Source organism: Littorina saxatilis, linkage group LG9 (assembly GCF_037325665.1).
Source record: "Littorina saxatilis isolate snail1 linkage group LG9, US_GU_Lsax_2.0, whole genome shotgun sequence".
NCBI lineage: Eukaryota > Metazoa > Mollusca > Gastropoda > Littorinimorpha > Littorinidae > Littorina > Littorina saxatilis.
Window position 1 is genome coordinate 3788411 of NC_090253.1, and position 12887 is coordinate 3801297.

The 12887-nt window shown below is 40.1% G+C and overlaps 1 long non-coding RNA gene across 1 annotated transcript; it reads right to left on the reverse strand.

The window, feature by feature from the left end:
* Positions 1 to 5189: 5189 nt before the first annotated feature.
* Positions 5190 to 9543, reverse strand: LOC138975114 (uncharacterized). Its single transcript, XR_011458512.1, has 3 exons — positions 8933 to 9543; positions 8050 to 8140; positions 5190 to 7047 (listed from the first exon to the last, which is right to left on the reverse strand). It is a non-coding gene; the product is annotated as an uncharacterized lncRNA (long non-coding RNA).
* Between the last annotated feature and the right edge of the window lie 3344 nt (positions 9544 to 12887).

Genomic DNA, 12887 nt, shown 5'->3' on the forward strand with positions numbered 1-12887 from the left:
TTCGCGTAGTCAGCAATTTTTGCTATCTCCTACCGGCATGCCAGCTGGTCAGGAAATATTAGTCACCTTTAAGTGTCCAGTCAGTGTTACAGTCACTGGGACGTTGCAGGGTTGCTGCGTCATGTCGCTGTCTGAACACTTCGCCTGTACGCACTCCCAGTCTGGTATTGAGTTCTTCTCCCCCAGGTGTACCTGTGTTTTTGATCTTTCCCTAAATGTTGGTATGTGTGTTTGTTTGTAACTTGTTTTTGATTTTGGTTTCTTGTTTGTTTGTGTGTGTCCGTTTGGATGTTCTTGTGCAAACCGTTGTGAACTGTGAAATCTCCCTCTCTCTCTGTCTGTCTGTGTCTGTGTCTGTCTGTCTATCTCTCTGTCTGTCTCTGTCCCTCTATCTCTCTCCACCCCCCTCCCGTCCCCGCCTTCTCTAGTGTTTAAACCTTCTGTCGATACGCATTCCAGGATAAATGAAGTGAACTCCGCATAATAACTTTTACCATCTCGACCTCCCCCCCCCCCCCCCCCCCTTTGGCTCCAGCTTTTTGCGTTCCTGTTTTACACAAATAATATGGCATGGTACGACCTATGATGTCTGTCTGTCTGTTTCACAAGTATCCCATCAGTGCTCATATTTTGTATTGATCGAACTTGACCATAACGTCTTTAGTAGCCATCTCAAATCACCACCACATCAGCCCACCCAAAAAAACACCACCACCACCACGAGATATACATGTCAGCATTTATTGATTGACGTCAGTTTATATGCTATCTTCCCAACGGGAGGTAACACGTGTGTTCTAATTGGGCCCACTTTGATTAATTGGCTTGCAAAGGGGGGGGGGGGGGGGGGGGGGGGGGGGGGTTGGGATGGGGAATGTGTGAGGGTCCAAACTTGACAGAGACAGCCAGACAGACAGACATCCAAACAGAGACAGCCAGACAAAGTAAAATACAGAGATTGGTACGGTCTTAGTTGTGGAGGTAAATGTAACACGAAGCGACTAGTGTCATTTATCACAGTATTATGAGTATGTCTATGCAAATTGTAAATGTGAGTAAAACAAAAACCCACCCACCCACACACATGTACAGACGATGGGGGGGGGGGGGGGGAGAGAGAGAGAGAGAGAGAGAGAGAGAGAGAGAGAGAGAGAGAGAGAGAGAGAGAGAGAGAGAGAGAGAGAGGGAGAGAGATAAAATCTGAGTGCGTGTCTGTGTGTGTCTCTTAGAATTCCTGACTGTCACTGTGTATCGCACGCCGGTATAATTTATGTAACTCATTCTTGTACTGTACACATATAGTTCTGTCCGCAAACCGTCGCAACAGCTTGAGTGGCCACAGGTCAGCGAAAAGTATGGTCGTTTACCTTGAGATTCCTCTGTGTACCCGATTAGTATCCGGTTTAGGTCAGGGATGGGGTGCTCGGGGTTACCTGTAGAGTGTTCTTAAACACCGAAAGTACATGACTCAACTCTCTTTCAAGTGACCTTGACGTTTTCTCGACTGTCTGAACTTTCACCCCTGGCGATTTAAGATAAGGTGAAGGTCGGCTTAGTTTCCATGTGAAACAGATACATGTTCCCCCAAGCTGTTTCCTATCCCTCAGTTGGGCAGCTTCGCAGTCGGTGATCCTGCTGGCGGTGAGCTCACCACATCCTGTGACTCAGTGTTAGGTAGTGGTGGTGGTGGTGGTGGGGAGGGGGGGGGGGGGGGTTGAGTGGGACTTTGATGTGTGATTCCTGATTTCCAAATGTTCAACATTTTCTTTAGCTGCATTATTTTAGTTATTCATGAGTGGGTGGGTGGAGGGGATGGGCTAGTTCTAACTATGCATTAGATTATAAAATTGTATTCTGTGTAGACCCTTCCACCAGCATCTTAGACCACTCTTTGTACATTTTCTTTTAATAGATGATTGTCATTTGTTTTACCTCATGTCTGCCCTGCGTGTGATGGTGTGATCGTGACTGCTGTAGTGTGGGCGTGTGTGTGTTGGTGTGTATGTCGGTGTATGTGTGGGCGTGTGTGTGTGTGTGTCAGTGTGTGTGTGGGTGTGTGTGTGCGTGATTTTACCAACACTACGCGAAATTCCTTGTGCTTTAAATGTCTTTTAATGTCACTTGGCTCAATAAATACTGTATTCTGTATTCTGAAGAAGAAGTAGAAATAAAAACCTAAGTGGCCGTGGTAAAATATTTTAAAAAAGCAATAACAAAAAACCCAGTTTATATGACAAGTAAATAAACAACAAACAAACCACCACCAACACCACCACCACCAACAACAACAACAACAACAACAACAACGCATGCACACTTTTCTGTTTCTATTAGCTTTCTTGGTGAATGCTGATGCAGATCAAACGTCGGCAATAATGCCGTTTTATTGTCTCAGGCTTCATGGTGTTCTTTTGCTGACGTTAATCTTGCTGACGTTAATCTTGCTGACGTTAATCTAGGTCTGCTGAAGACTCCACAGGCATGCAACTCATGCACAGCAGCCGTATTGGTGATATTCGTATTAATGATGATACTTCCCTTATGGCAGCCTTATTTTATTTGCATTCTTCAACTATATATTTAGCGAACTGCTGCTTATCTGCCACTGGATTGCAATTTATAATGTAGTACGTATATATTCTTTTTTTTATATGCGCTAACCACCTTCATCTTTCATATGTATCTACCGTTCTTTCCTCCCCCTCCATACCCCCGCCCTCTTCCTCCTGTTAGCTTTGTCTTATTCTTTCTGGTTTACTTTAATTATGATTTGATCTAGATAGTTCCACAGTTTATTAGTAATGTCATGTCCGACATCATATTTGAGTTATTGTCCAACTACGTACGCAGGGCGCGTAATACTTATAGCAATCGCTTGAGTTCGTGTCCCTATTGTTTTGTCGTTGTGTTATTGTATCATGTTTGATTTAATAAAACATTGTTTAAACCAATGGCAGCAGATGGGGATTGGAAAATGGAGGCTACCTGCACGTGACTTCCAGTTGATGGTGTAATATAATATATATGCTCCTTTCATCAGTGTGGCGGATCATTTTCTATCACAATAAGAAATTCCTCCGAGGTAGGAAAAACACCCCCGTTGGTCAAAGGGAAATAACCATTCTCACTGCCACCAACTGAGAAGGTTATTTCCCTTTGACCATTAACATGTCCCTCTATAAGTCCTTGTAGAATCTTAATCCACCAATAACTCCCTAACCGTGTGTTTGACTGGTTCCAATTTTTGTAAGGACCGTCTCAGGAATGTATAGAACCTGTTCACCAAGTTTGGTGACGATCGGTCCGTTCATTCTTGAGATCTATATGCGAACACAAACACACACCCAAACAAACAAACACATCGAGCGAATCCTATACACACCCCTATACCGGGGGTGTAATAACCATTGTCAGCATCATGCATCTACGTACATGTGACAAGATTTTTAACTTTTTAAAAGAGATCAAGATTTTTAACCAGATTTGAAGTACAAAATGTGAAAGTGAAAGCTTTAGAACCTTCTTTTTACAGAGATAAGACCTGATTGTAATAGTTTTAAGCATGAACGTTAGCACGTGAACTGAACTGAAAAAGGTAACATTAACAAACTTGCAGCGGTCTCCAACGGCGTTAACATTCGGAAGAGACATTAAACAATATTTATCAATCAATCAACCAATCAATCAATCATGTCTTACTGCATTCTGATAATCATCGGTCCACGGTTATCGCCAGTTTCTCTCTGACAGCATGCTGAATTATTGCGCGAATCTATCAAAACAAGAATACAGAGTTATCTCCCCTATGTTTTTCGCGAGCATTTTGAGATCAGTGTCAGGGTACCATTTACTAGTGCGCCTTGCGCCATTGGCGCATAACGTCTCAAAATGTCCCATTGGAATTTCCTTCAGTGCGTCAAAGGGCGCACTGAGATTACGTACCACTGCGCCACCACATGCACCAGTTTTCACGGGAGTACAGTGTTCGGAAAGACCTAAGCAAAAACGGGCGCCAAGCCGAGCAACCGGCTTGCGAGTTTGTGAAACGCGCTGTGATTGACTTTGAAAATGTCATTCATTAGTATTCAACCAATCCTACTAACTATCTGTACGGGACCGATCTGTGCTTGCGCGTTTACCTCTGTGGAAACTGTCAACACAAGCAATATCGATCGAAACACAGACCCACGTAAAAAAGCAATGTCCCATTAGAATTTGGTTGAGGGGGACAAATGTCCCATTGTCTTTTTCTTCCAGGCTAAACCCTGAGTGTTCGCGAGACGAAAATGATTGCAGATTGGCCGACTTCGACAGTGATCTCCGTTCTATTCTTCACAGTTATAATAAAGACATCGTTCTAAGGTCAAAACAAGTCGAAAGTTTGAGACTGCTGTCGGAAGGAGACCGTGATATATGATTGCATCACTCTCAACTGGTAATAGAAAAAATCGTCTGCTCCGGCGCGCGCCGAAGCCTAAGTTGATTATCACGTGACACTTTAGAGTTGTTTGCACAGTAAATACATCCGCGAAAGATAGCTCGCTTGAAACTGTCTTCCATGTAATTTAAAAATTACACAACACCATGAAAAATCATTATCGACGATCGCGAATCTGCTTATATCCATAACACATTACGAAAAGATCTAAATATGTAAACAATCGATTTCTTACCCACAGAAAGAAAACCAAGGCATCCTGTCAGGGATAGAATGAGACTCGAAGGGAAGTAAGGCCGAAAAAAAATAGGTCTGTTTACGGTAACATAGGCCCAAAAAATAGGGTCGGTAGGTCGGGATTTTTTTTTCTTTTTTTTTTTTCCCCAAAAACCATATTTTTTTGGCTCACGAAGTGTAGCCTATGCGATCGTAACTTTGTCTGTCTGTGCGTTTGTGCGTTTGTGCGTGTGTGTGTGTGTTTGTGCGTGTGTATGTCTGTGGTAGAAACTTTAACATTTCCGAGTCTATGTGTGAGTGGTTATCCAAGACTATGGATAAAGCTCGCATAAGATTACGTCACGGTCAAAAGTGTTTGACGTCAATTAATGCATCATGACGGCATTCCTCCCTGTAGTCTTTCTCTCTCGCGTGGTGTGTGTGGTCTCGGTCATTGTTATTTTGAGCGGGCCGAGACTATTTGGCAGTCGTGTCCCTGAAAGTAGGCTACATCAAAGAAACTACAATGGGAAGAAGGATAACTTCCTCATTGGGCATGCTTAGAAATGAGAATGGCTAAATATGAGTTATTCCCCTTTGCTGCATGCTGACCATGCTGTCTCCTGCTTTGTTATGACTAGTACAGTCGATCTTTCTCATGTTGTGACTTGCTTTATTTTCACATTTTCGGTATTTAAAACAGCAAACACACACACACACACACACACACACACACACACACACACACACATACACTGAAGAAGTTTCCATTCTGATTCGGTTATTTTATTTGGTGCTATATGTTTGCTTCACATTGTTTCTTCTTTTACATTGCTTGAGGTATCCCAATTCGCTAAACACATCCATAATGCATGCATGGCTCATTCGAAAGAGGGCAACTGAACAACTGATGCCCAATAGCAATAAATACTGAACAACTGAACAATAAATAGCAATAAATGATGACAGTGCCAAGTTTTTAAGTACAAAGTGAAATCATGTGACTGGACAAAGGCACAATTACAAAATACAAATACAAAAATCGTGGCCCATTTTAAATTAAGTTCTCAGCTCATGGGGAAGCATAAGATGACCCTAGAAACCGAAATTAGGAGACCTCCCGCCCCCAGGGCAGACTACAAAAAAAAAAAAAAAGGGGTGGTGGGGGGGGGGGGGGGGGGGCTAATTTGTGAATAAGTATAAAAGGAATCAAAAACTGTATACATGTATTTAGTTAATACCCCAAAAATTGTATAGTATATACAATGTCAGACCCTAAAGAAAGTTTGTTAGTCATTGCTTAGGCAAAACAAAGCAAAATAGTCTGTTTACGGTATCCCGACCAACCCTATTTTTCCCCGCCAACCCTAGACCTTTTTTTTGGCATTTGGAGAAAAAGAAAAAGAAAAAAAAATCAATTTTGTTCCTGTTTTTTTGCAAAATAATTTAAAAAGATGGTTATAAAAAAAAAATTAAGAAAAACCGACCTACCGACCCTCTTTTTGTGTGCCTATGTTACTGTAAACAGACCAAAAGGTACATCAAAAACAACACACCAGGGATGCTACTCTCCCCTTAAAAATAGCCATGAGTCATAGGTGTGACGTTTGAATCTTTTAGCTAAATAAAACCATAGGCAATTGATCGGAAATATCAGGAAAAATCTTACAAGTTTATTATTTGTTTGCTTGGACCAATCCTCTTGCCGAAGTGTTTTACAGTAAAAATTGATTTTACGTCAAAAATATCACAGGAATATCGAATGTTGAGGCAAGGCTGGGATAGCCAAGTTCAAGAATAACGGAAGGTGACTGTTGAATCTTTTTGAAAATGTATAAAAATATAGATGGTAGGCAATTCAAAATTAAAAAAAGGACTCTCGGAGCATGGACTTTTGAGTCAAAAATTAAAGAAGGCTCTATGAGCCGAAGTACATGTTTTGTCTATTGTCTTTTTTTTATTTTGAATTCCCTACGATCTATATTTTGATACAATTTTGGACCCTCTTTGTACGGAGAGAGTTGGCAATTGTTAATCACATTCTCTCATCTCATCGACTCTCCTTCGGCTCCTTGGTAACATGCGTTCCGTCTCTGCCAGGATTGGACACAGCAGCAGATAACCGGTAAATATGTAACAGGCATAAATGGCAAAATAGCTCGCCTCGCCTGATAATATATGAGACAACTGTTCTATTACAAAGTCTTTCTTGGGAGGCTTGGCTAATTTACTCGCTCGTTTTACACGGGGTTCCATCGTTTTCTTTTCTAATCGGAAAACCTTGCTCCTCAGTTTGTTGACCTTCTGCCGAAGTTCCGCTTCACGAGGGGATGGGGAGGATGACGACTTTGATGCTTTACATCCTATGTCCTCCAGGATCGCCTGAATGTCATCTAAAAAAGAAAACACACACACACAAAACACACATAAAATAACATAACCATAACAAGTTACAACCTGGAAGAAATTAAAACATGTGTAATTCAATCACAAAATGAAAATAAACAATAGCGTAGGAAGGCAGGCCAGAAATGAAGTGTATTAGCAACTATGGATACGATGTGGAACAATGATGGAATTGACCTTGTTTAGTACTGAATGGGTGAGGCCATTAGAACTGTACCCACGGAATACGCGCTATATAAGCTTTATATTGATTGATTGATTGATTAGGACAACAGTACCAGGTAAACTCCTCACACACCATGCCTCTTTCTTTCTTTCTTTATTTGGTGTTTAACGTCGTTTTCAACCACGAAGCTTATATCGCAAAGGGGGGGGGGGGGGGGGGGGGGGGGGGGGATGGGAATAGAGCCACTTAATTGTTTCTTGTTACACCATGCCTCTAACAGGATATGTTTCCCATCTTTACGTGTGGGAACTACAGGTACAATTTCATCCATCCATGCATCCGCCCTATACAGCTTCTTCTTCTGCGTTCGTGGGCTGAAACTCCCACGTGCACTCATTTATTTGCACAAGTGGAATTTTATGTGTATGACTGTTTTTACCCCGCCATTTAGGCAGCCATACGCCGCTTTCGGAGGAAGCATGCGGGGTATTTTTGTGTTTCCAAAACCCACCGAACTCTGACATGGATTACAGGATCTTTTTCGTGCGTATTTGGTCTTGTGCTTGCGTGTACACATGAAGGGGGATAAGTCACTAGCAGGTCTGCACATAAGTTGACCTGGGAGATCGGAAACATCTCCACACTTAACCCACCAGGCGGCCGCGACCGGGATTCGAACCCTCGACCTTCCGAGTTAATAGACCGACGTCTTACCACCCCGCCACAGCGCCCGTCACCCTATACAGCAATTATCAACTATGTAATGGATGGGTTTAAACATTTTTTGATGTCAGGGTGTTCTTCATGGTTAAAAATCTCTTACCTGGTTGAACAATTTGTGCATCAGGCGACAGGTCGGTGCTGGCTTCATTTGTAGCTACCCTTTGCGATGGTGGCTTCCTCCCACTAGCAACCTGCAAATGCACAGCTCTTTAACTGACAAACTCACAACCAACACCCAGTCACAATGAAACAATTCTCCCAATGTCATGGCATTGGTCTTAGGCCACACAAAAAAGTGTATGTTTCTCGTAAGGCAAAACAAAAAATAATCTGTTTACAGTATCCGGACCGACCCTATTTTTTTTCCCACCGGCCCTAGACTTTTTTGGGGCATTAAAAAATGAAATTAAAATATTCAGATGGCTAAAATACAAAAATAAAAAGCCGACCTACCGACGCTATTTTTGGGGGGCATATGTTACCTTAAACAGACTTTTTTGTGGCCTAACATGACTAAAGGTGGAGATTTTTTTTCTAAACTTTTTTTTTTTTAAACCATCTTTTTAACTTATTTTGTTGAAAAACAGGAAAACAATTGATTTTCGATTACCCCTTTTAATTTTGAAAATGCAAAATAAAAGTCCAGGGTCGTCGGGAAAACATAGGTAGGGTCAGGTGACCAGAAACATACAACTTTTTTGTTGTTGACGCCGACCCTATACTTTTTTTGCTATTTGGGGCTGTTTTTTGGCAAAATAAGTTCATCATATCATCATAATCAAGACGTCGATCCAAAATAAGTAACTTTTTTTTGTTGGCCTTATCATTTTTTTGCGCTAAATGCAAACAGGCATTATTTGATGGGAACAATGCTGGTTTTTTTCAATTTTTACATCAGCCTCAAACTTGTCATTACTCAACCTGCATTTAATAGTGTGCTTCATTGGTTTGCAAAAACCTAAAACCAATAAATAAATTATAACCTTCGGTGGTGGATTGGGCACTGCAAACAATGTCGGGACAGCATTCCACACAAGTGATCCTCTCTGCAGGATTGTTTTACTGGTTGGCCTCAAAGTGATCAGTACAAAGCTTGAGACCTTGAACATCAGCTGGCTGCAGCTTTTCAAAGTCCTCTCGCCTTGTGAATTGCATCCATATTCTGCACCTAGTTTGACAATAAAAACAACAATAACTAAGACAAAAAAAGCTAAATCAGATCTTCAGTCTAAATCTAACGCTCTGCCTGAACGCAAAACGGATGAGTGATGTACCTTTGTACTGTAGTTTTCCCGTAAGCAAGGTTTGATAAAGGATTCGGCAAATATGCCCACGGGTAGGTCTAGTTTGTCATCAAGTGTAAACTGTTGTTTTGTACTGACTGCTGACTCACACTCACAGTCGTAAGTACAGTGTACACATGCACACACAGGTACACACGCAGACTGTGACACACGCGTACATAGTACAGCTAGTACAGAAATCTCAGGATGAACCGATCCATGCTATGTTTGTAATATTTCATTTGCATATTAGTTCTATAAATACTATAGTATCATAGCAGACAAAAATGCCCAGAGACAGTTGGCTTATCTGAGTGTAGCTAGGTCAGGCCATTTTTAATTTTTTTTCAAAATAGGCATATATATATATCATTGGAAAGGTATTTTAAAGACAAAGACAACGGTAGTAATTAAATTAAAATAGGTCAATTAGGTAACGAGCTACATAGATTTGAAAACGGCACCCGTCAAGTAGGGTGGGGTCAAAAGTTAGCCCTCTGCATTAATCGGTTTTAAACACTACTTGTACCCAATGACTGGGGTCAAAGTGAGCTTTTATATATACCATTAGAAAGGTCTTTTAAAGACAAATATTGTGGAAGCAATTACATTTCCATAGGTCAATTAGGTAACGAGCTACATGGATTTGAATAGAGTAACTGTTTAAGAAATGTGTGGTCAAACTTTAGCTTTCGGTACTATTCATTTTAAAACACAAAAGGCACAATAATTTTGATAAAAAAATAAAAAAATGTTCAAAGTACTAATGACAATACGTAAAATATCATTATGTCTACTGAGTAGCATGCTATTGCTAAACATTGATGTATTTTTCTTTTAATGCAATACCATTGAATCTAGAAATGGAGAAAATTAATTTCTTTAAAACTAAAAGTTAGAACATCACAAATTGAGAAAAAAATCACACTGGATAAATTGTATTGCCTGTTATTCCCAAAGAAATGTAAATCACAAGTTTACCTCTAGCTCTACATTAATTTTACTCAACACCAATAGTATGTATGTATGTATGTATGTATGTATGTATGTATGTAGGTATGTATGTAGGCATGTATGCATGTGTATTGGTGTGTCGGTGTGTCAGGTGTGCAAGAAAAAAGGGTATTTTTATATCATGGGTTTTATGAATTTTCTTCTTTTATTCTTTTATAGTTATTAATTAATGACCTATATGTGCTGATGACTAATTTAATTTCCTTTGTTGGATCAATAAAATGTTATGAGTTATGAGTTATGAGTTAGTTTGAAAAGTGCAAATTCAGATTAAATCATTGTTTTAAAATCATGCCCAGGGCATTTTTCTCTGAAACAAAATATGTCATTGTTTTAAACTTGGGGAAAAAAATGCTTCTATGTTAAAAGCAAAGAAATAAAAAAGGAATTAAAAATTAATAAATATATAAATAAAAAGAGAAAGAAAACATGCAGCATGCAAATCATATTTTGTGGTGTGACATCAACATGTCACTGTCTCATTCTAAGCAGGTATAGGTACACATAAAAAGAAGGCACATACATGAGTCCAACAGTGACAGTGCAAAAATCCACACAAGAAAGAACACACCATAAAAACAATAATAGTAGCATTAAAGGGGCAATAATTATGTAAAACAAACTCCTTTCATTTACATCTTCTAAAAAGATCTATTTTTTTACTATGTGTACTTCTTTTCCATCTTTAATCTGTAATCCATGTCATATATACAAAGGTTACAGCAGGCCTCAAATCTACTGAGTAGAAGTGGACAGTGTGTCAGTCTTTAGACATTGTCACAAAATGATTGTCATTTCTTTTGGCGGACTAGTGATTTACAACAACAAAATAAATAAATAAATACATAAATAAATAGGTACAATTAAGAAATATCATTAAAAAAAATGTGCCATACTATTGTTTTTACAAGCTTAGTCGAGATGGCGTTTACCGGTAATTTCTGGTATTTTACCGATTGAGATTCGCCAATACCGATAATAAAATGGGTGCTCGGTCAGACGTACCGATTGTTAATTATTTTGACCGGGGGGAAAAGAAATAGTGGAGAGAAAAATCCTTTATAAAGAATCCATGGTCAGTAAGAGAGAGAGAGAGAGAGAGAGAGAGAGAGAGAGAGAGAGAGAGAGAGAGAGAGAGAGAGAGAGAGAGACTCGCATGGCTTATTGTGCCATTGTCTCATGGAAAACAAACTGATGAGGCTTGGTGTCACAAGGTCGTGTTAACGAAACGTCAAAAATGAAGAATGCTAAAGCCGGCATGCGATTATACTGAAAAATCACCTACGCACACCAGATCCGCTCTTTGCTCACATATATATTTGAGGTCAGTACTATCTTAACCATGAAGCAAAGATCATTGCTGTTGTTTCTGCCTCCAAGAGGTCAGAAAAGGCCCTTGTCATACACTGAAACTGAAACTGCTTCACGGCCGAAACTGAAAGTGCTTCACGGCCTAGTACGTCAACCGCCTGATGATGCTACGATGGCATAGCAAGTCACTCGGTGATTTTGACATCGGCTCTGCGCGTCAACACTTTTTTGACAACCAGGGGGGAATAACCCAAATTTATTCCACAGAAAACGTCTGCGTGTCGATGGCATTGAGAAACATTGATTTAGTCATTGTTTGCCTTTGACTGGTTGCATTGGCAGGTTGACTGATTTTCGTGAGAGCATTGTGGTCAGCTCATGATGTCATACCGGTTTGAAAGATATCTAGCAGTAGCGCGATCACTGAATATAAGCTCTTTACAAATTTTAAAATAAAAATAATATTAAAAAACAACAACATGAACATGCAATTTCCCCAACTGGCCAAGTAGCTAGAACTATCAAGCCAATTATTCTCACTAACACTCCCTCAGCCGGCTCAAGTGAGAAATTGCACAATCACTCATGAACAAGCAAGTACATGTTTACATTTTAACACCAAGTTTGTCAATAATAGTTGATAAAATTAAGTTAACTTTTCTTACAAGAGAAATCGAAAGTAACGAGGGGCGGTAACGAAGACGTGATCAGGGGCGGCTACTCTATGATCTTCAACAATGGCGCCAGATCACGAACACCCCTGTGTCAAAACTACCCATGGAGGCACTAGGAGAAAGCAAATATTGTCATAGTTTCTGGTTTAAATAAGAGATAAATGGCTTAACTATCGATTGACACCCGCTCAAAAATGGCCATATTCACCTAACCAGCGATATTGACCGCCAAAGTGACCCTTGAGTTTGAGAAGCTCGCAGAAATTCTAAAAAAAATAAAAAAAAATGTTACCAAGTCTCACCGTCAGCTTTAGCCATTTTCTGGAACCTTGTCACATGATATGCATACATTATGTTCATTAAACCACATGATCGAGGCAATTTTGCAACGTCACCCAAATCGAGGTCGCCGGAACCGAAAGTAACTATTTTCCGCTCGGTAGGATTTTTCAGAGGAGAATAATGGCACGAATTCGTCATCTAAGTGAGTAATGTGGCATATCAACGGAAAATAAAAGAACTAATCTCTCCAATGAGGTACATTATATACTATTTTACGATCTGTAAGTTGTCTTTAAGAGGCGTCAAAGATTCAATGTTTACATAGGTGACGACGTAAGACTTCCGCTGACTGACTTCCGTTGACCTCGCTACTG